The following is a 23,001-nucleotide window of genomic DNA, read 5'->3' as shown; positions in this document are numbered from 1 at the left end:
TTATTTCAATAGAGCTGTTCCTAAATCAGGGGATCATGTCAACTGTCCTGGAGTCTTTTTACTTCCTCCCCCAAGTCTCTAGTTAAGATATTCAGGAAATCTGTATCGGTCAAATCTGATCTCTATTAATCTGGAAGGAATCTACAACTTTTCTTCTCCCATGGAAACAAAAGCAAACCTCTCCTCCAATGCAACATATTGCCTGGCTTTCATTTTGAAGTTAAGACATTTGTAAAATATATAGGTTGGTTTAATGGCTTGAGAGATGGCTCAGAGGTTAGGAAGACTGGCTGCTCTTCCAGAGGTCCTGAGTTCAAGTCCCAGTCAATGGCATGGTGACTCACAACCATCTGTAATAAGATCTAGTGCCCTCTTGAGGAAGAGACTTAGTCAGTCATCCTTATCAACTTAGACCATGAAACACAATATGGACAATTTCAACAGAACCACTGCCCATACATGCCCCAGCAATAAAACAACAACAAAAACAACAACAACAAAAACAAAGTCTCTTAGCAGCTGTTGCTTTTTTTGTACACTACTAGCATTTTAAAAAATGAAAGTTAACAAGACACCGTATATGATCCAGACCCCCTATATATTTCCCAGCTTTACATGGCTTTTTAAATTAATCTGCTTTCTCTTTAAAGACTTTATACTTGATTATTTTTAAACTATTTTTTTCTATTTTTGTCTATACCATTTTTTTTCCTTAAGCCTACATACATTGTTAAACACGTTGTAACTCATTTAGAGTTTTTTTTTTTGTGGTTGTTGTTTTTGTTTTCTGTCTGAACCTGTTTTCTTGCTTATCTGTAACTCTTTTTGACTGCACAAGCAAAACCTTAAGCTGCCATGTGGCTTAGTTCATGGTGTATTGGTAGCTCAAGCATGCAGCTGGCATGAGAGACATGAGACTAGGAAGCCACGTTTGACTCCATTTGTGTCTTTAGAGCCTTTTGAAAAACTTTCCCAGGTCTAAAATGAATATATATGGTTGGGCCTTCGGTGCCATTTGTAGGCAGATTTTTCTGTCCATCCCTTAGCTCACAAATCATGACACAGAGACTTATGAAAGCTCAGCCAATATTTTAGACTTGTTACTAACTCTTACAACTTAAATTTACTTTTTGTCTCATGGCTTTATTTTATTTTATTTATTTATGTTTTTTTTGAAACATAAATAATACAGGGTTTCTCTGTAGCTTTGGGGCCTGTCCTGGAGTTAGGTCTTGTAGATCAGACTGGCCTTGAACTCACAGAGATCCGCCTGCCTCTGCCTCCTGAGTGCTGGGATCAAAAGCATACATCACCACCATCCAGCATCTTGTGGCTTTATTACCTTTATTTGTACTGCCCATGTTGCTTCCTCGACGTCTGGCTGGTGATTCTCTGCCTCTCTACCCTTCTTCTTCCCCATATCTTCTTTGCTCCCCAAATCCTGCCTAGCTATCGGCCACTCAGCTTTTTATTAAAGCAATCTGAGTGACAAGTCTTCACAGTGTAGAAAAAGATTATTCCACAAGTGTGTATGTACATGGGGGGTGTATGGTGTGTGTGTTTATCTCTGTGTGTATTCATGTGTGTAACCTTGGGTGTGGATCTGCCATGACCCTTGAATGGAGGGCAGAGGGCAACCTTGGATGTCTGTTCTTAGCTTCCATTTTGTTTGAGACAAGGTCTTTTACTGGCCCTTGAGCTTCCAGGGAATCCTGCTGTCTCTGTCTCCCATCCCAGTGCAGGAGTGAAGGAATTACAAATGTAGTAACACACACACACTACCTCAGCCAACGCTACATGGGTTCTGGGCTTCTAAACGCAGATTCTTGTGCTTGCATGACAAGTGCCTCTCTTCCTCAGCCATCTGCTCAGCCCCTCAACCTAGATTTCTGGCTTAAGGCTTTTCTTCACACACCACAGGTTCAAGCTCTGGGTACCTGGGCATCTGCATCCATTGTCCACTCCTTTGGCTATTGCTGCCCCATACTTTAACTTGTGTTTTCCCATTTCTCAGATCAGAACTTGTGGGTAAGATTGCACAGATAGTCCTTCACTGGCCCAAAGAAGGCTGGTTACCCATCTGTCAGCTGAGGAAGAGATTGTATAATTACTGAAGATTATGCTTTCCTTGCAGTTTTCTGTACTTTCAAAATACTCCAATGATAAGGCAAAGAGAAGGGTCCTGACCTGCTCTGCCTTTTCAGTTTAGCACTTGCTGTTGTTTAGATACATACATACCCAAGTTCTATTGGCCTCTGACTTTGGTGTAGGAGGTGATATGAGCGAAACAAAATGAATGGGAACTGTGCGTTGTAAGCACGAGACATTATTTCTGTCAATTTTGGCTGCCAACAAAACCAGGCAAATTAGAAAATAATACCTACCATTGCAAATGAGAATAAGTAATAAAATAAACATTTTATGCCTGAAGAAAAGCGTTCCCTTTGCCTTAGCAGGGCAGCACTGGGGTCTTTGCTGGGTCTTGGTACCAGGAGTCACATAAACAAGCATTTACACACCCTAGGAATCCAAGTGTGCTCTTTTCCTGGGGTCTGTATCCTTTACATTGACAGCAATAGAGAAAGAGTTTTTTTTTTTTTTTAATCAGATTTATTTTATACACAGCAACTGCCTGTTTTGTCAGCAGGAAAGAAACCCAGTCAAATGGATATTCTCCTAAAAAGCAGTGTAAGCAGTTTTAAAATTAAATTGCACCTCGGAAGACTCAGCTTTCTTCCACTTCTCCTGCTTCCCCCAGAACTCACCGCACAGACTTGGCACTGTTTTTCCCCCATTGTTTAGCGTGTTGGCAGGAACCCACGGGAAGGAGAAAAGCTGTTGTCCAATTGAGCTCTAATGTGTATGTTCAAGCCCCCATTTAACGTCTTAAAGAAGCAAAGGCCTCAAGTAGATTTAACTTGTCTCCACAGTACTTCCTGCTCTTTCCCGGCTGTGCTTGGGAGAGTCCAGACAGGGCACTGAAGGCGAAGGCTTATCACAGGGTTTATAGAAGGTTGTCCCTTTAGGGCTGGAAGGTGTGCCAAACCGGGATGGAAAATCATGGAAAAAAAAAATACATCACAATTACAGAGGCCAGTAAGAGGGAGACCCAGAAATTTAAGATTGTAGATGCAGTATACGTTTGAAGATCAGCATAAAATCAAGGCCAAATCTGAGTGTGAAATTATGGATATCTTTGCCATAACTCAAAGAAGTACAGGGTGTGAGGAAGGTCAGAGCTTGGAGGGATTGCCCTTACTTGGTGTTTTTAATCGTATTTAGCCCCCACAGGCCAGAAGCACTGTCCTCTTCACCTACATTCTGGGATGAGCACAATCTGCTTTATCCTTCTTGTTTCCCTAAATACTTCTCTTGTCTCTAACACCTTCCCAGACATACCCAGAGAAACATTTAATTAACTAGCTGGGCCTGCCTTCAGGCCAGTCAAGTTGATAAAATTAGCCACCACTAGGCTGGGGCGATGACTCAGTAGCTAAACTGCTGCTGTTTAAGCACAAAGAATTGAGTTGACATCCCCACCACCTACGTAAAAGTCAGGAATGGAGGTGTCTATCTATAACACCAGTGTTGGAGCTGGGCCAGAGACATAGGGATTCTGGGAACTCGCTGGCCAGCTAGACTCACAGAAAGTTCCAGATAGGAAGAAGTTGTCTCAAAAAAATAAGAGTGAATGAGAAAATACCCCAAACCTCCATATATGTAAGCACAGGTGGATGAATGTGTCTGCTGTACACACACACATCGAGACACACAAATTAGTCATTACCTGGAGGCACTAAGGTCATGGAAGCAGTGATTGTAAATTCATTGATTCAGTAAAGTGCAGAACCAGGTAAATTCATGGAAGACACAGGGTGTTATCAGACTAATGTGTATCATGTCCAGCTTACTGCTGGAGAGTGCCCCCTGACCTCACAGCCCTCCAGCCAAAGCAGCTGATCTTGTTTGGTCACCATTGCACTGCCCCATCACACTCTTATATCTGGACAGTCAGCCATGTGCTGGCCATGAACTTGTTTCCCTGTTTCATGCAAGAACCACTAGAGCATCATCTGTGCCTGGACAGTGCATTCCAGAGCCTAGCAACATCATAATACAATTAACACAATCGTGCACGAACTGTTTGCCCAGACAGGGGAAGTCCTTGTACATGGACTAATTCATCTCATCCTGACTGCAAACTAAGAAAGCCCTATTATTCTTCCTTTCTATAGGGAGGAAAACTGAAGTAGATAAGTCTGTGATTTTCTGGGGGCATACAGCTGATTAAGTGCTGGTTCGAGAATGCAAACCTGGAGAATTTGACTGTGGAGTTCACGGGCTCAACTCCTTTGATAGATGGTCTTCTAGGTTTCTGTCTGTTAACGGTCGTTTTGCCTTATTTCCCCAATAAGGGATAGCATTCTGTGTTTTGACCACAAGTAAGAAAATAGTGAGTTTGGCATCCATAATGGGGATGTCTATAGAACACAGATTCTGTAAGACATATATGTGGGTAGCTCCTAATATGGGGCACATGTCTTGCCAAAAATAAAACTTATTGTAGATGTGATATAGCAGCCAAGGCATTGCATGGCATTAGAACTGATTAACAAAGATAAAACAGACCCAAGTGCAGATGGGAACTTAGTCTCTGGCAAAGATGGCATTTAGTTAATGTTAAAAGAATGTTTATTTAGTAAACAGTGCAGAAATATCCAGAAAACAAAACAACCCAAAAAACCCTGTAATATACCATACATAAAAATCAGATGGGCTGCATAGCAAAATATATAAATTGGAAAAAAAAAAGTATTGCCAGAAATTTAGGGGGACTCTGCTGGTAGAGTCATGGTTTGGAAAAGACCTGTGAAGAAGATAAAGTTGTAGAATTTATTCAGAGAAATGCTTACTGGCACAGAGGAAAATTTAACATATTTTACAGGAGATGTAATTAAATTGAAATATAATAAGAAACAATTTATTATATGAGTGCGTTGGGTTCTCTAGTATGTAAAAATATTTGTAAAATTCTCTATTTCTGTAATGCACAGAAAGGGCATCCTAAGGAAAGACAAAAATCTCACTAGAGAGAGAGGATGCAGAGCCTATTCCAACCATTTACCACCAAAACCGTTTCGGGGCTGAAAAGGGTCTGAAAACAATGGTGATGGTCATCATTTGTAAGAAAAAATTATATTAGACACTGTTATGGCTTTCAAACATATTGGAGCCTTTGTGGAGACAAGAGCACAGGGCAAGAGTAATTTGCGGTGAGAAGATGAGAAGCTGGATATCTAATATCTATTAGAGAAATAGTTTAAGGAACAAGCGTGGATGTATTCCCTGCCCCCCGCGGTATATGTGTAATATACTTGAGGCTATCGTTGTTATGAGAGCACTCAGGCAAAGTGTGAAGACACGGAAAAGGAAGGGTCGAGGATGGAATCGTGAAGGTCATGATCTCTTACTAGGTCCAAAGAAGAATACTCAGGTAAGGTGGTAGAGCCCTGTAGGTCCAATCATTTCAACTGTCATTTTAACTAACTCTTCTTACTTTGATTGACAGCAGGCATGGGATGTACCCTAGTACCTTTTCTTTATTCTGTTTTCATGTTTCCTCTTTAGCTCTATTCTCCCAGGAGCACAATCTAAGGACAGTTGCTAGAGACACTGCTGCTTGAGTTCAAATTCTGGCTATATGACTCGCTAGGTGTGCAACATCAGGAATATTTACGGAATCCCTCTGCTCTTTAGTGTTACTGTCATGAAAATTGAGTTAATGCAGGCTTATCACTTAGAACATTAGCATTAGGATTATGGAGTTAATTCATGTTTATCACTTAGAATTCTCACCATTAGGATTATTGCTAGTAAGGAGTCCCCATGCTGCTAAGTTATAAGCACTGTCTTATTTGACTTCAGTGGATCTGAAAAACTCTTAGTGGTAAACCCTCTAACTTTTTTCTTCTTGACTTTTACAGATGGGGAAGACGAACTTGTCAGGGCTCAGAATATGGCCACATGTGAATCAGGCAACTAGAGATACAGCCACAAATCCTGTCGGTGTCTGCCTAGCCCCACCGCTCACTTTTAAGTTACTCTGCTCCTCTTACGATCAGTGCAAAAGAGCATCTTGTTTACATAGCATGGTGTAAGGTCACGATGTGGCCTGGGTATCTTTTTTTTTCTCCCAAAAGTTATCTACAGTTATCTTCACTTGTCCATAAAGAAATCTCACATGTTATTTTTTTCTTCCACCTCACACAATATTCTACTTTGTGGAAGGATGCTCCGGGTCTTCTGAGGTGTTAGTTTCCAGCAGTATTCTTTAAGATCTAGACCCATGTCATCCTTCTACCACAAGTGCTCTCTGGTAGACAGAGGATGGAAATGCATCTTGTTCACACATCTTCCAACCCACAGATCGCTGCAGAGACTTTCCCCAGCTCCATGAGTAAACCTAGCTAATTTTCTTCATGGGTGATGTCTGGTCTGACTCTAAAAGCATTTTTCTTTTCTGGAGGGTGGATAGTGTTGCTCCCTTGAGGAATAAGTTTCTAAATGAAAACACCAGTGCCAGGCATAGCCTATCTCCCCATGAATTGCTGATCAGGGATCCCCCATGTGCTCCCAGACAATATAGACTATTGCCATTGTTCTTGGTTGCCCCCCAGAACTAGATGACTTTTTGCTGAAGAATCCACATAACTTAAACCCAGGACACAAAGTTGTCAAGCTTGACTTAATCAGGGAATATTCTCCTTGCTGGCTAGCATTCTCTGTGCAAGAAGACCCTATTCAGGATACAGAGGGAGAAGTGTCATGCATGGTCCTTCTACCCAGCTATGAATACTTTACACTACATATCTGCCAGGCAGGATATGCCTACTGGTACGACTGTGGTACGACTGTTTTGGGGGATAATCAATTGCTTGCTGATCGGGAGGAATACATGCCTGGTAGGATTAACCTGCTTACATTCATGTATTTGAAGAGGTCATGGACTAGAGGGAGCAATTTACTGTTAATGTTCCACTAAATGGACATAGTCAAACTGCCTTTTGAGCATTTTTCTTAACCCATAGATTAAGATTAGTGCTGCTCTTGGCCGTGGTTAGGGGAGCTTGTTGGTGCAGTTGGTAAAGAGTGAATGCAGACACTGGAAACTGGTCCAAGTACGGCAAATAGGTGACTATGGAGTGCTCAGTCCTGATTGGGACATTTATGTCACAGTCCCAAAGGCCACAGAACACTGTGGAAGAGGAAGCTCTAGGACTCTAACACAGGAAGGTAAGGAGTGCTTTGAAATGCTGTCTGCCATCAAAGACACAGCTGTTGCATATTGTGTTGCTGTGGTCACCCTCTTAAGAACTGCACAAAAAAGATGGGGAACTAAATTGGAAGGAGTTATCAACAGGGCTCAGAAGCATATGAAAGAGGATAAGTTAGATGACTGGGTTCACAATACATGGTATATATTCATGAAATTGTCAAAAATTAAAAACAGTATTTTTTTCTCATTCCCTGTGTATTATGGATGCTATCCCTTTAGCTCTTGTCTTGTCTATTAAAACCAACACTCTGTATTTCATGCCTACATCTATTTCACCCCGCAAGTTGCAGGTCAGCAGCTGACCTAGGCTTTGGGGAAGCTGGGGAGAGGTGGGTTTTGTTTTTCGTTTTCTCTTGTGATGCATTACTTCGATCTACCCGGAGGCTGTTTGCGCTGTGCTGTCTCTAGGGGACTCTCACTCTTCTTGCCTGGAGCTGCCCTGATTCTCTGGTCTGGGCTCACGAACAGCTCTAATTCAATTTACAATGCAGTTACATAACTGTTCCCAGTCTCCAGTTGACCTTGATGTCAAGCAGCGGTCAAGTTGTACCAGCCCAGAGAAAGTGGGAGGACTCTCTGGTCAGCCCTTGAGAACATTTTCGCTGGGGTTCTGGAATGGAATGTGGCAGAGCAGGGCCAACCCTGATCATTAAATTATTCGGAAAGGTTGAAAGTAAGAGATGTTGATTTTTGAAGGATAGACACTGTTGACTTGTAGGGCACTCCGGTGACACTTGGGGTTCCGCTAGTAATTCTCTGACCAGAGAGGAAGGAAAAGGGCATATCTTCTCCCTTCACGAACTGCTGCAAGCAGATGAGCCTTTTGGCCTCAATAGAAGTTCTCCAAGGAGTCTTCAGCTTGGAAGCCACCCCAGGATAGACTTCCAGCACATTCTTTTCCCAAGTCCTGGTTCTACTCAGTTCTAAATAGTGGCAGGAATAACTAAGTTTTGATACATTTCTTTCTGGTCTTAATAAAACCCGAGAGCCAGGGGTTTCAATATGAGTGCGAAATTGCCAACTAAAGGCTAGTGAAATTGTCAAACATTCAGCATGTATGAAAGTTCTCAGGGAAGAGGCCCTTTATTTATTCCGTTCTCTTTTGTCTCCTCACACTACAAACATCATCCAACATGGACAAGTCCTTGGAATATTTGCATAATGAAGTATAACACAAGGCATAATACTATTTATGATGTTTGGGAACTGACTTTTTTCAAGTCAATTTGGCAAAGGCAATTTTCTGGGGATTTTTGGATTTGAATTTCAATGTCTTAATCTTATTTGAATTCTATACAAAAATAACGCTAGATGAATATTGTACAGAGGTGCACACAGGTCTAATTACACGTAGGTATGCTTTTTAGGTAAAGGTTTTCAATGCTTGGGATTCAACAAAGGACCTTATACATGTTAGGCAGGTGCTGTGCTACTGAGCCCTGTCTCTGACTTTATAAAAATTATGACTAATGATCGTTACTGGTAGCTCACCTGTAGCAAACACACAGTAGACTGTGAAGTCTAGAGACTTCAACACAATTCTTTATCAGCCAAATTCTGATATTTGTTCTGGCTGTAAATAATTATGAATCTTTCAAATTCCCTACTTTTATCCTTTATGACAGTCTAAAGCTCCCTAACTGTCATTGGTGTGCTTAGTACATTTTAGAATTGATGAAAACCAATTTGAAATTAAGGGCTTATAATTTAGTAACTTAAAAGAAAGTTTCTACACCAAATAATTTCTTGAATCTTTTTTCCCCAAAAGGAACAAATATGTCAACACATATACTGTTAGTTTTTCTAGCAATGCATAGCCCAGAAACAAGCACATGAGAACCACTGAATCAATGTCTAATTAACTAAATTGAACTAACTGGAAAATGAATAATTTCCTGCATACTGTGTATTAGCATACACACAATAACTTCAATATATCATTTTGAAATAAACATTTTAACTAGATGACTTTCTTCATAAAACCTTCAATGTTGACAAAATATCAAAGAATAGCCTACACAGACTTTTTGAATAAAAAAAAAACAACAACAAGTTTAAACTTGTCATTCCAACCTAGAGACCCAAAGGAATTTCCAGAAATGTCAAGTCTTTGAAGCAAATGGTGACGGTCTTCTGTTTCCAAAGATCTCTCCACTTCAAAGTATATCAGTTTCTCAAGCCTTGCTTTGCAGAATATTCCCAATACCCACACGCATCTCATAACGTCCCTTATGTTTGCAATTACAAAGGATATTTCACGACAGCTTGTTTGTTTGTTTATAGAAATGTCAAGTTACTCAGCACGTTGTAGTACAGAATGCCCACCCCTCATGGTTCTCAGGCATGTCTGCATGTCCTGGAATTATTGCTTTACCATGGGCTGGGGCCGCATCCACCCAGTAAGGCTGTTCTTAATTGCTTCATTTTCACAACACAGAGTCTTATGAAGTATATTTTATTTGCAGCAGGGAAAGAGTTTTAAAACTTTCTTTCTACTTCACACTGAGAATAAGTGTGAAGAAAGCAGATGGAAAATAATGAGTTTCTTCAGTACCATGTTGGCGGCAGAAATATTAAAAAAAAAACCTCTACCTTTTCTACATATTTCAGCAATGTCAATTTTTTTTTTGAGTGAGTTTGACTCTTGTTAGCTACATGTCATTCCTGTTTGGGTAGACTAGATCACTAGATGAGATGCTACCCTATCATACTGCCCAGAGAATGATTATCTTAAATATGGATAAAATAAACTGTTTTCTCTTTCTTTCTTTCTTTCTTTCTTTCTTTCTTTCTTTCTTTCTTTCTNTCTCTCTCTCTCTCTCTCTCTCTCTCTCTCTCTCTCTCTCTCTCTCTCTCTCTCTCTCTCTCTCTCTCTCTCTCTCTCTCTCTCTCTGTGTACCAGGGACTTAACCTAGGCTCTTCCTTCTACATGGTACTAGCCAAGTCCTTCGCTGCCGATCTACATCCTCAGCCTAAGTGTATGACTTCTATTTTCTATCTATCCTCATCCACTGCCTGGATACTCAAAAAAGAGTCCTTAAAAAAAGGAAATGTGCAGTGGAAACATCAATAAACAGCAACAACAAAATCCCAAATAAATGAACAACCTCCCTACAAGAATAACCTTAAACTAAAATAACAAAAAGGAATAATGGATTACCACAATTAAATAGGTTAACTTAGAATAAGAAATGACTGAAGAAAATTAATGTAAGGTGTCTAAATAGCTATTAATTTAGATGTGAGAGTAACCTGAGGCTTATATGTTTAAGCTCATAGCAAAAAGATTAGACCTAACTAAAAATCAGGAGCCATCCCCAAACCTCTGAATCACTCCTAATTTTCCCCAAGATTTACTTTGTAGAGAGATGAGATTCTACTCTCTGAGAAAATGCAGCCCCTATCTTCTTTGTTTTGCTTTGTTTTCCTTTGCCTATTTTCAAGTTGGGTTTTGGGTAACAAAGGCAGTTTATCTCCAGTCTTTCAGGTTATTTTGATTTAATTGATTAATTTTCCATTACTTTTGTGTATGTCAAGCTCCACAGAATGTGTGGAGGTCAGAGGATGACTTATGGAAACTGGTTTTCTCCATGATAATGTGGGTCCTGGGGATCAAACCTGGGACTTCAGCCTTGGCAAAGAGTGCCTTTATCTGTTGAAGCACCTGGCCAATTCTTTTTTTTTTCTTTATTTTAAAACACATTTTGTCAATTAATGTTTATGTGTATATGAAACATAAAGCAAATATTTAGTAATGATTATTGGATCTGATTCTGTCATCTCTAAAAGGAAGGGGGAAATGAGTTTAAAGGAAGAAATTGAAGGGATTTATTGTTGAAGGGATGTTGAAGGAATACATGAATCCTGGACTCAAGTCTCTGAACAATGTATTCTTGTTTTCAAATGAAACAGGGCAAGAGGCAGGTTGGGCTAAGGAAGGTAGCAAGGACAGCAAGAAAGTCTATTGGACAAAGTGAACAGAGTGTTACCAATTCAACATGGAACTCCTTTCAAGCCAGACATTTTTAACTCTTTGGAGGGGGTGATGACTTGACCTTTAATGGAGTTTAAGTTTGGCTTTCGTAAACAAAAGCTTTACTCTCAATAATGCTCCAAGGTTTACAGAAAAGAATTGAATTATGAATGTAAATTCATGAAGTTCTTAGGAGACAATTTTAGTTCATTTGAGTTTTAAGGGAGTCTACCTGTATTGTTTGTAGGCTAAGACCTGAGTCAAAACAGTCTTCAAAACAAACAACATCAAAATGAAAAGACAAACTCAGGCCAAGGTTGACCAAGTTATGACTTTTCAAAGAGTGGCCACCACTCTTCTGCTCCACACCTGGTCTTTCCTATGCATATATCTATGATTCTACTTATAATCGAATCCCTACCACTGGAGCTTGGGCAGCCAGCTCTGGCTTCAAGTTACAAGAGTGATCAGGCAGGCTCGATGCAGCCAGTAGTCAGTAGGTAGAGTCTCAAATGTGATTACGTCTATATTGACAAAAATTCAAGACTTCAAGTAGCTATGTAGTTAATACTCCTCTCACTACATGGCTTTAGCATGGATGCCACTTACTTAGAGATATAATTAACAAACACACACATTACGTATGTTACATGTAATCTCTTCTATTTAATGCCTGTTTTAGAAGAAACTTGGGTTCTATCAGGCAATCATTTCTTTACAATGCCTTCAAACTAGTACGGGATAAAGTGCCACAGTTGTGTGGCAGTTAAGCATACTTTGGAAATATCTCTAAAAGAAAGGAATGGAGCTGAGCAAAGCTACTAGTATTTCAGGGATGACTAAGAAAGGAGAGGAATTGGGGGATGTGGCTGGTGGTGTGTGATGAAGCCACGGTAACATATCATGTGCACATTTGAAGTGCGGCACCCACAGATGCACATGTGCAGTGTAGAACAGGTAACATACCGTGTATGACACAGAATACAGCACATGTGTGCCTTCTTCGTGGCTTAGGCAGATAGCTCTTCCTGAGAAGCAGTGGCAAGGAGAGTCAGGGGGAGAGAAGTCAGGTGATGGTCAGTGAAGAGAACACACTTTTCCAATAGGACAGTCCTCCATCTTCTCCGAGGGAATGTTCATATGCCGGGATGATCTCACAGGCTAGCTGGTGACTCCTCTCTGTTGAGATCTGTGTTTACCAGGATCATGAAGTGTGTGGCGATCAAGGGACAGGACAGATTTCACAAGGCCCTTGAGTGTGCTTCACCCCTAAACTGGAAAATGTCTGTTGTGTTTTATGATGATGGATGAACACTGACCAACTGCCTCTCACCCAGGGTGACTCATTGAACTTAGGCTTCTAAAAGGAAGGAAGAACAAGAGCCTGAAAGAAATTGTTTGAGAGTGGTACAACCATTTGCAAAGAAAACCAAACGGAAAAGCAACCAAACTCCATGCAGCAACTCTGTTCTTAGGAACTAATTAATCATGCTATCCGGGGGAGCCTGTCTAGCACTTGGCTTCCTGAGGTCTAAAAAAACAAATAGAATCGTGAAGAACAGAGTGCAGTGCGTGGCAGGTGTTTTTCTTTACTCTTTTTTATTTTTCTTAAAACAAAGGCAGCGATGCACTGTGGCCCGTAGCTGAAGTTGTAAAACCAGGCAAAGTGTTTAAGCATTTTTTCTCAGCACTGAACTATGGCACCATAGTTTTTATTTAGATTGTATTTTGTATTTAAATATCTTTTCTCCAAAACAACAACAACAAAACCCTTAATTCCAGGTTGCCAGCAACACTGGACTTCTGGGTCACAGTGGCAGACACTGGGCGTTAAATATGAGACAAATCTTTTTGTTTTCCCTTCTCCTTGTGACCCTCCTGCCCATATTGTAAATTTTCTTGATGAAAATGGTGAGTCAATCTGGACACAGGGAAATCTCATATCTGGACGTGAGAACTCACGGGGCTTTCCTCAAGTCCGGAGCCTGCCAGGCAGCACCCTTCTATTCACCTGAAAGATAACCATGGCTCGTTCGAAGATGTATTGTTCGCGAAGTTAAGGAGGGCGATGAATGCCGGCTGTGTGGCAAAGTGCTTAGAACAGCTTCATTACTCTGCTTATTAGCAGTTCCTCCTTCCTGCCAACCCCTCCCTCCCAGCGAGGCTGCTAAGAGGGATCCTGAGAAATGCGCTTCTGACCCGTTGTTCCTCCTCGTCTTTGCTCTCTTCCTGATGACGAACGCAATCGCGTCTGCTCTAGCTTTTCTTCTGATTTACTTCACCTGTCTCCCGGGGGAGACACAGTGGAGACAGCAGCCTAGGTGCGAGCGAGCAGGGCGACAAAGCCAAGCGAGTGGTGAGGAAAGCGGCTGCCAAACTCCATAGAGGACTCTCTCCTTTCTCCTGTGCTAAAGGAACTGCGCACCCCAGTGCTGGCCTCAGACTTCAGTTTTCATAGTAGGGGTTAATTTATCTCATTCAGGTAATAGGTTTCTCACGTGTCTCTTCCTGCAGTTTTGTCGTTCTGATGGGAGTGTGTCTCCTTGGTCTCTCTCCTCCGCGGAGTGTAACCGTGTATATTATATATGTGCATTGGGGTCTGTGGGGGCAAATTCTGCCAACTTTGCTGAGCTGAAGATTTCCTGGAGACCTGGTGGAGCACTGTTTTGGTGTGTCTGTGAAGGTGTTTCAAGAGAACAGCTTGTGGGTAACAGACTCGATAACAAAGATTTGCCCTCAACATAGGCAGACGAAGCATTGGATAGGGCCCCGAAAGAAGAAAAGCAGAGGCTGTACACGCATGTCTGTTTCCTATCTGTGGACTGTGGAAGGCTGGGCCCCTGACATTGGGACTCTGCTACTGGGAGTGTACACTTCCTGAGTCCTCAAGATGTTGGCATCAGACCGAGTTGCCGAACCTGCTTCTCTGAGACTTGCTCTGAGCCAGACTCCTGGCTCCTCTAGCTCACTAATCAACCCTTCATGCTTTTGTCCCTAAAATATGTCCCAATGGCTCTTAGGAGGGCCTTGAATAGCATAAAATCCAAGGTTGGCCCATCTATTCAGAAACATCTTCTGGTTGGGTACAGGGAGCCCAGTGCTAAAGATCAAAATCCCCATAGGAATCAACAAAAGTGATCTGCTTTTAAAATGAGAAGGAAAAAATGTGAAATTATAGGTCAGAACTAATGTCCAATATGTAGTATTAGCATGTTAATATTTTAAAGAGGGTTATTTGTTTCATACCATGTGTATGAATACTTTACCTGTATGGATGTGCACGCACCACAGGCTTGTGGAGGTCAGAAGAGGGCAGTGGATCTCTTGGAAGCTCAGTGACAGGAGATTGTGGCCCCTGTGTGGGTGCTGGGGACCTCATTGCATTCCTCTACAAGAGCAGCAAGCCCTGTTAACTTGTAAGCCATCTCTTCAGACCCTAGTGAGAGGTTCTTCTTTATACCTACACTATTATAAAATCAATTTTCTGCCCTATTTTGAGAGGCTTACCAAACAAAGATTCTCAAAACCCATAGAGATCATAGCGTGGTCAGAGGCCAAGCTCTCCCCACCCCTCTTGTTCAGCTCAGGCGCACCAGGCACACCTGTGTGGGATGTGCATTAGAGCAAACCTACTTTGATATTGATCTGATGTATAATTCCTATGCAATGCTTTCTAGGATCTGTAATGGGCATTTGCTCTCTATTCGCAAACCACCTTTATGGTTTTCTTTTCTTTATTTCCCTTCAACGTCTATCTACGATCGGTACATTGCAGCTGTTTTCTCTCAAGTTAAAGCTGGTTGGGAGCAGAGGTGTTTTAGTCTCTCACGTTCACTAAAAACTTTCTCCAGATGATGAGGGAGACCGTTTCCTGACTTCCCGTCTCCTTACATCTCTCTTAGAAGTTTTTTTGGTTCGACTTTATTTCCACTAGAAAATGAAGACTTGTGTGGATTCCAAGGACTTTAGAACCAACCTAGGGTTGGGCAAATATGGAGCCTTGGCTTCAGAAAGAAATTGAGCTCTAACAAAGTCCTCTTTCTCACGGTCCTTTTCCTTCCTTGGTCACAGTGATCAGTTAGTGGTGTGGTACATATCTAAGGCATTTCACCACGACTTATTAATTTTAATCCTGTATGCCATGCCTGGATCTGAGAGTCATAAGGCAAAGACCCAGGTTTGCAGCATGATTGTGTAATACTTGGTGACGATTTCAAGACTAGTTGTATCCCCTCCACATTCATACAAATGTCACTTTGGAATCAGGTTACCGCTGATGTGATTAGGATAAGCTGAAATCATTCCGGTGGGCCCAGGGCCAATATTGTTAGTGCTTTATAAGCAAGGGAGATTCGGGCACAGGCACAATCACTAAGTGGAAATGCCATATGAGGAAGAAGGCACGGATCAGACAAAGAGCCCAAGATGGGCGACTGTGCAATTCAGTCTAGGCAAGAGGCACAGAATAGGTGCTCCCTCACTGCCCCTTATAGGAGCCAAACCTTCTCTCACTGTCATCATGGACTCCTAGCCTTGTTTTAGGGTTTCTACTGATATGATAAAACACCCTGACCCAAAATCAACTTGGAGAAGAAAGAGTTTATTTCTCTTTTCCTTCCCCAGCACAGTCCATTACTGAAGGAAGTCAGGGTAGGAACCTGGAAGCAGGAGCTGAAGCAGAGGCCGTGGAGGAGGGCCAATTACTGGTTTACTCCTCATGGCTTGCTCAGTTTGCTTCCCTATATACTCCCACAATCACCTACTCAGAGACAGCATCACTCACAAATAGGCTGGGCCCTTCTACATCAATCACAAATCAAGAAAATATACCACAGCCTTGCCCACAGAACAATCTAGTGGGGTGTTATCTCAATTGAGGTTCCCTCTTCCAAGATGACTCTAACTTGTGCCAAGCTGGCATGAAACCAGTCATCACAAACCTCCACACCTGTGAGACAATACTTTGCTGCTGGCGGTAGCTTTCATTTTGTGGTACATTGTCACCTCAGTCCTAGGAAGCTAATGTGGTCCTCGCAGTCACCACACAGAACACTCAAACCAAGCAATTATTATGAAGCAAACACAAGCTCCTAAAGGCATTTATTCTAAGAAACAAATATGAAAAGTGACCCAAAGGTGATATCCTGGTCAATGTTTTCATTGTGAAAAGTGAGTTGCTGCTGGTAATTAAGTAGGGCAAGCTCCCTTTGGTTTTGCTCATCCGTATTGGAAAAAGAGCGAAGTTGTTTTTTTCCGTTAACACCTCCTGCTATTTCCCTCTCTGGCCTGGGTGGTGACCACGCCACTGTCAGCCACTTCATACCACTCGGCTGTGGTCACGGTTGGCGGTTACTTGATGCTGGATTTGGTGTGGCCCTTTCAACAGACTCATGTACTGGCAGATAGCCCCTTGCCACACAGAGGAATTTTTTGACCAGGTTGTAGTAATTTTCAATGAAAGGACAAACATAAACGGAACTCTCTGTACTTTTTATTATAGAAACGTTCAATATTTAGCCCTCAAATGATACATCACACTTACCTCTAAATTGCTTGGTAGGAAAACACTTTAAATGTGATATCTAGGCCTGCAAATAGACAACGGAGGGGCTTAAGTTCAGCTCTGAAGATAAAGGAGACTTTGTAGATCCTTGTATGATTTCCTAAATGGTGTGGTACATTCCTGTGTCTTCAGATATTACTGGTAAAGTTTAGTCTGCTTACTTAAAAGCATCCAAGAACAAGTGATCTCCTAACATAACATAACCTAGAATTTTCAAAAGCATCCTATGTGAATACCCATTCCATAACAAAGAAGGCAGAAAAAAGTACTATAATTAAGTGTATACTCAAACTATGAATTAGGTACAAAACCTGATCCAGAATCAACAGTCTGGATATTTATTTGTGAAGAAAAGCCAAACTTAGAATCAAGAATAAAGGCTGATGTTGGAGAATTTGTGTTGTGAAAGAGAAATAAATAAGAAGATGCTCATCATTTGTTCCCCATCCATTCAGTCATTGTATTAGTTACTATTCTCATTACTCTGTAGCAAAACTTGGGACTGTACAACTATAGTTATAAAGTAAAGGGTGTTAAAATCATATTGCTTTAGCAATATACATTCCTCCTGATTTCTCAACTCTACTCTTCAGGAGTCAACTCTTGTGTATCACTAGTCCCACTTCTACTGTTTCAGAGTCTATGCAAAATAAGGTCATGAAACAAAGATTTTCATATGCTAGATAAAATATGCTTTTACACTCTAGGAACACTCATAATTTCATCTTGCTTTAGTGACTCGGAAAGGCAATGCTAGGAGAACACTATTTTGCAGTTGGTTTAGTGAATTTACCATTTCCTTAAAGGACTTGGTGAGTCTATAACATGTGATGTGACTTTATTTGGCTTAAAGTGCCGGGAAAATTTAGAATTTAGTATGCATTGGCTTTTTATTCTTTAAAAATAACCATGAGTCCCAGAAAGATGGGAACAAATACAGAGACCTTCAGTAGGACAGTATGCAAAGCGAGAGACCTTGGAACACTCAGCCCTAAATGGGCGTCTCCATCAAATCCCCCCCTTCCTCAGCATTCAGAGATCCATGCAGAGGAGAAGGCAGATAGAGTGAAAAGCCAGAGATAGAGGTCACCCAAGGCCCTCTGTACTGTCTGGATTTGTGTCAACTTGACACAAGCTAGAGCCATCAGAGAAGGAGCCTCAACTGAGAAATGCCTCCATGAGATCCAGATGTACGGCATTTTCTTAATTAGTGATCAGTTGGGGAGGGCCCAGCCCATTGTGGGTGGTGCCATCCCTAAGAAGATGGTCCTGAGTTCTATAAGAAGGCAGGCTGAGCCAGCCAAGCGGAGCAAGCCCGTAAGCAGTGCTCCTTCAAGGCCTCTGTGTCCGCTCCTCCCTCCAGGATCCTGCCCTGTTTTAGTTCCTGTTCTCTATTCCTTCAATAACAAACAGCAATATGGAAGTGCAAGCCAAATAAACCCCTTTCTTCTCTTCCCAACTTACTTTTTTTGTCATGGCATTTTGTCACAGCAATAGAAATCCTAACTAAGAAATCTCTCTCTCTCTCTCTCTCTCTCTCTCTCTCTCTCTCTCTCTCTCTCTCTCTCTCTCTCACCCCCCCCCACACACACACATTTGTCTAACTCTCTCATCATCAGTTCCAAATATATGCCTGGAACACACGTTCTCTCCAATTTTGAGGCGTATGGTCAGGCAGCTTACACCGAAATTAAGCAAGCTTAGATTCTTGCTGTGGTGCTAGAAAAAGTTTGTGTTTTCCTGTCCTTTCGTCCCCATCGGTGTGTCAGTCCCCCTTTCTGGACTCTAGGGTCCCTTCTCTTAATCTCATCACACTGTCTCTGTCCCTTTCTCTACAGAATTCATAACCCCAGAGAACGGCTCATCTCTTCCTGTCTCTGAGGGCCAGTCTCTACGCCTCCTCTGTAGCACCGACAGCTATCCTCCTGCAAACCTGAGCTGGACCTTTGATAACCTGAGTCTGTGCCCCTCGAAACTGTCCAAACCTGGGCTCCTGGAGCTGTTTTCCGTACATCTTAAGCATGAAGGAGTGTACACCTGCCAAGCTCAGCACACCCTGGGCTCCCAGCACTTTTCCCTGAGCCTGTATCTACAGCGTGAGTGACCCGGGGGGTGGGTAGAGGGTGGCAGAGGCAGGTGGCAGGAGGAGGTCAAAACCAGGCCCATGCTTGCGGTCTTCCCATGAGTCCCCTTAGCTTCACAGGAGAGCTGAGCTCCAGGTTGTGCTGAGCTGTGAAGACTGTAAAGGGTCTCACTATCTTATTCCTGCGACAGGGAGGGTGTGCGGGCCAGGGAGGGAAGTCACCTTAGGATGCAGCAAATCCTGAGGAGAGGGGCTGGGACTTGGACGGGTGAGCTGTGCACTCAAGGTTCTTCCTTCTGTAGGCCAGGAGGAAGGGGCATTTTCCAAGAGTATAAAATTCAAGAGAAAAACTGAACCTACACAAAGCAGAATAAAAACAAATGCAAAACAACTCAGTAGTCAACCTGTAGTGGTCCAGACCCTCACTGGGGGATTCTACGCAGGGCTCTACTACTGAGCCACACTGCCAGTCCCTCACTGGGGAATTCTAGCCAGGGCTCTACCATTGAGCCACACTGTCGGTCCCTCACTGGGGGATTCTAGGCAGGGCTCTACCATTGAAGCCCAGTCCTGGTCCCTCACTGAGGGGTTCTAGGCAGGCATTGAGCAGCTGACCTGTATCTCAAGCCCTCTTTAATTTTTATTTTGAGATAGGGTTTCACCAAGTTGCCCAGGCAGTCACTGAACTCAGTCTCTAACCCAAACACCCCTGAACTTGAGATCCTCCTGGCTTAGCCTCAGAGATAGCTGAAATGACAGACATTCTTCACACATCTGGCTGTGATGAAATATTCCTTTACCTGTTTGTGAAACTGGGGTTGAAACCCAGGCACAAACGTATATGGAGAGACGTTTAATGATCCAATAAAAATGCAAAATAATCCTATGCTGAACAAGATACCAAACTAAATCAANAAAATAAAATAAAATAAAATGGAAAAAGAAAGCATACTTAACAAATGGTGCTGGCATAGCTGGATATCAACATGTAGAAAAATGAAAATAAACCCATATCTATCATTATGCACAAAACTCAAGTCCAAATGGATCAAAGACCTCAATATAAAGCCAGCCACACTGAACCTTATAGAAGAGAAAGTGGGAAGTACACTTGAACACATTGGCACAGGGAACCACTTCCTAAATACAACCACAGCAGTACAGACACTGAGAGAAACAATTAATCAATGGGACCTCCTGAAACTGAAAAGCTTCTGTAAAGCAAAGGACACGATCAACAAGACAAATCAACAGCCTACAAAATAGGAAAAGATCTTCACCAACCCCATATCAGACAGAGGGCTGATCTCCAAAATATACAAAGAACTCAAGATATTGGTCATCAAAAGAACAAATAATCCAATAAAAATGAGGTACAGACCTAAACAGAGAGCTCTCAACAGAGAAATATAAAATGGCTGAAAGATACTTAAGAAAAAGCTCAACATCCTTAGCCATCAGAGAAATGCAAATCAAAACAACTCAGAGATTTCATCTTATACATGAAAGAATGGCCAAGATCAAAAACACTGATGACAACTTATGCTGGAGAGATTGTGGAGTAAAGGGAACACTCCTCCATTGCTGGTAGGAGTGCAAATTGGTACAGCCCCTTTGGATATCAATATGGCAATATCTCAGAAAATTAGGACTATCATATTGAGTGAAGTAACCCAGACCCAGAAAGACAAATATCATAGGCACTCATTCATAAGTGGCTTTCAGACATAAAGCAAAGAAAACCAGCCTATAATTCACAAACCCAGAGAACCTAGACAACAATGAGAACGCTAAGAAAGCCAGGCGGTGGTGGCACACGCCTTTAATCACAGCACTTAGGAGGCAGAGGCAAGCGGATCTCTGTGAGTTCAAGACCAGCCTGGTCTACAAGAGCTAGTTCCAAGACAGGCTCCAAAACCACAGAGAAACCCTGTCTCGAAAAACCAAAAAAAAAAAAAAAAAAAAAAAAAAAAAAGAAAAAAAGAAAAAAAAAAGAGAGAACCCTAAGAGAGACATACATTAATCTAGTCTACATGTGAAGTAGAAAATGACAAGATCTCCTGAGTAAATTGGGAGCACAGGGACCATGGAAGAGGGTTGAAGGGGAGGGGAGAGGAAGTGATTGGAGCAGAGAAAAATGTATAGCTCAATAAAATTAATAAAGAAAGAAGAGGAAGATACCAGGAAAAAAAAGAGTTTGAATAGTAGATACAGAATTTTCTATAGATGTAGAAGGTCATGCTAAATTCTCAGATTTTTTTGTTGCTGTTTAGGCAAATGACATATTTGTTTTTATAATACAACCTCCATGGAAGGAAGTTTAGCTCAGGACTTTTCAATATAGTTTGCATATGAACAAAACTATATCTACAAAGATATTGAATGCAATTTGGTTCGTAGTAGAAAAACCCTATAAAGAACCTAAATCAAGGGGCTTGAGAGATGGCTCTGTGATTAAGAACACTTGCTGCTCTTCAGAAGACTAGAGTTTGATTCCTAGCACCTATGTTGGGCAGAGTACAACTACTTGTGTCCCTAGCTCCAGAGAATCCTTTCCCCATTTTGGTCTCAGAGGACATACACATATTTGGAATACATTCACACAGATATATACATAGTCACATACAAATAAAAATAATAAAGAGAAATTAAAAAGAAACCCAAACTTGCAAAACGACAGACATGCTAGTTAAATTACAGTTTATTCTTATGCAAGTCTCTATTCATCAGCTTAATGGGTCTCTGTCTGTACCCATTGATAGAGGCAAAAACATTCTCCAAATGCACTGAGAAGTGAATAAATGGTATATGGACCTATGGATACTAAATGTGAAACAAGACTGCGTGCAGTAAAGAGAGAATCTAGCTGCCTGAAGTGAGAAAGAAATTTGTTTTTAAACCATAAAATAATGTGTTGTTGGGTTTTCATTAAAATTATGTTTCAATATTACTTAAAATAAAAACCCTAAAAATATCTCATTTTCATGTCAGGTAAAAATTGTAGATATAATAGCTTTCCATTGAATTATGAAGAAATAGAGAAAAATATGAAGTGTCTTTTATCTTGAGAAAACTAAAACTAAAACTATTGGTACTTTAAAAAATTGTAGTCTGACCATTAATACAAGTGGATTTTTTGGGGGTGGGGTTTCAAGACAGGGTTTCTCTGTAGCATTGGAGACTGTCTTGGAACTAGCTCTTGTAGCCCAGGCTGGCCTCTAACTCACAGAGATCTGCCTGTCTCTGCCTCCCGAGTGCTGGGATTAAAGGCGTGCGCTACCACTGCCCAAACTGACCATTAATCCAATATCTTTATGTAGTCTGTAACAAGAAGGATTGAGAAATAGAAAATCCTTAAATATATTGTGCGATGCTTATGAACTGCATCTGTGGTCAGAATGGCACAGTAACTATTGGTGCAGTTGTGGCATAGATAGCTTGGCATAACCAGCAGCTCTCTAGTTGGGCATAACACCTACTCAACAAGAGGGGTACTATACCTAGTACTGGAAACTTTGCTAACTACTCCTGCTAGTGAAATCCTGGTTATTGAAGGAGAATCTATAATTACTCATTTACTAAACCAGCATAATCCCTAACCACACTCTAAACATTCATCCTTCTACCAACAGATAAATGTAGTCTTCACCCTTCCTCAATGAAATTTCTCTTTGCAATAGAAGGGTAATGCTACAGAAAACTATAATCAATTAAAATGGAGACTTGTGGAGCCCAGTCCCAATGGATACATCTACAAAACACTCTGCACCTAAGGCTCTGGTAACATTGCAGAAGAGGGGGCAGAAAGACAATAAAAGCTAGAGCATCAAAGAGTTTGGTGTGAGATTGTGTTTTAAAGTAATATAAAAAGCTACACACATAAACTCTCACCAACATGGCCTTTCAAATGTGAGCTGAACAGGTATGGCACCAATGAATATGTCAAACGATTGAGAAAAGCCCAACAAGGCCCCACCCTACACAAACATCTACAGGCAGGTGAAGAAAGCTGGGATAGGGAAAGATGGTCGTCTCCAGAAAAAAAG

This window comes from Alexandromys fortis, unplaced genomic scaffold, assembly GCF_014885135.2.
Source record: "Alexandromys fortis isolate MF-2015 unplaced genomic scaffold, M_Fortis_MF-2015_v1.1 scaffold_76, whole genome shotgun sequence".
In the NCBI taxonomy this organism is placed as follows: Eukaryota; Metazoa; Chordata; class Mammalia; order Rodentia; family Cricetidae; genus Alexandromys; species Alexandromys fortis.
The sequence above is the reverse complement of the archived record's forward strand: the minus strand, read 5'-3'. Positions refer to the sequence as shown.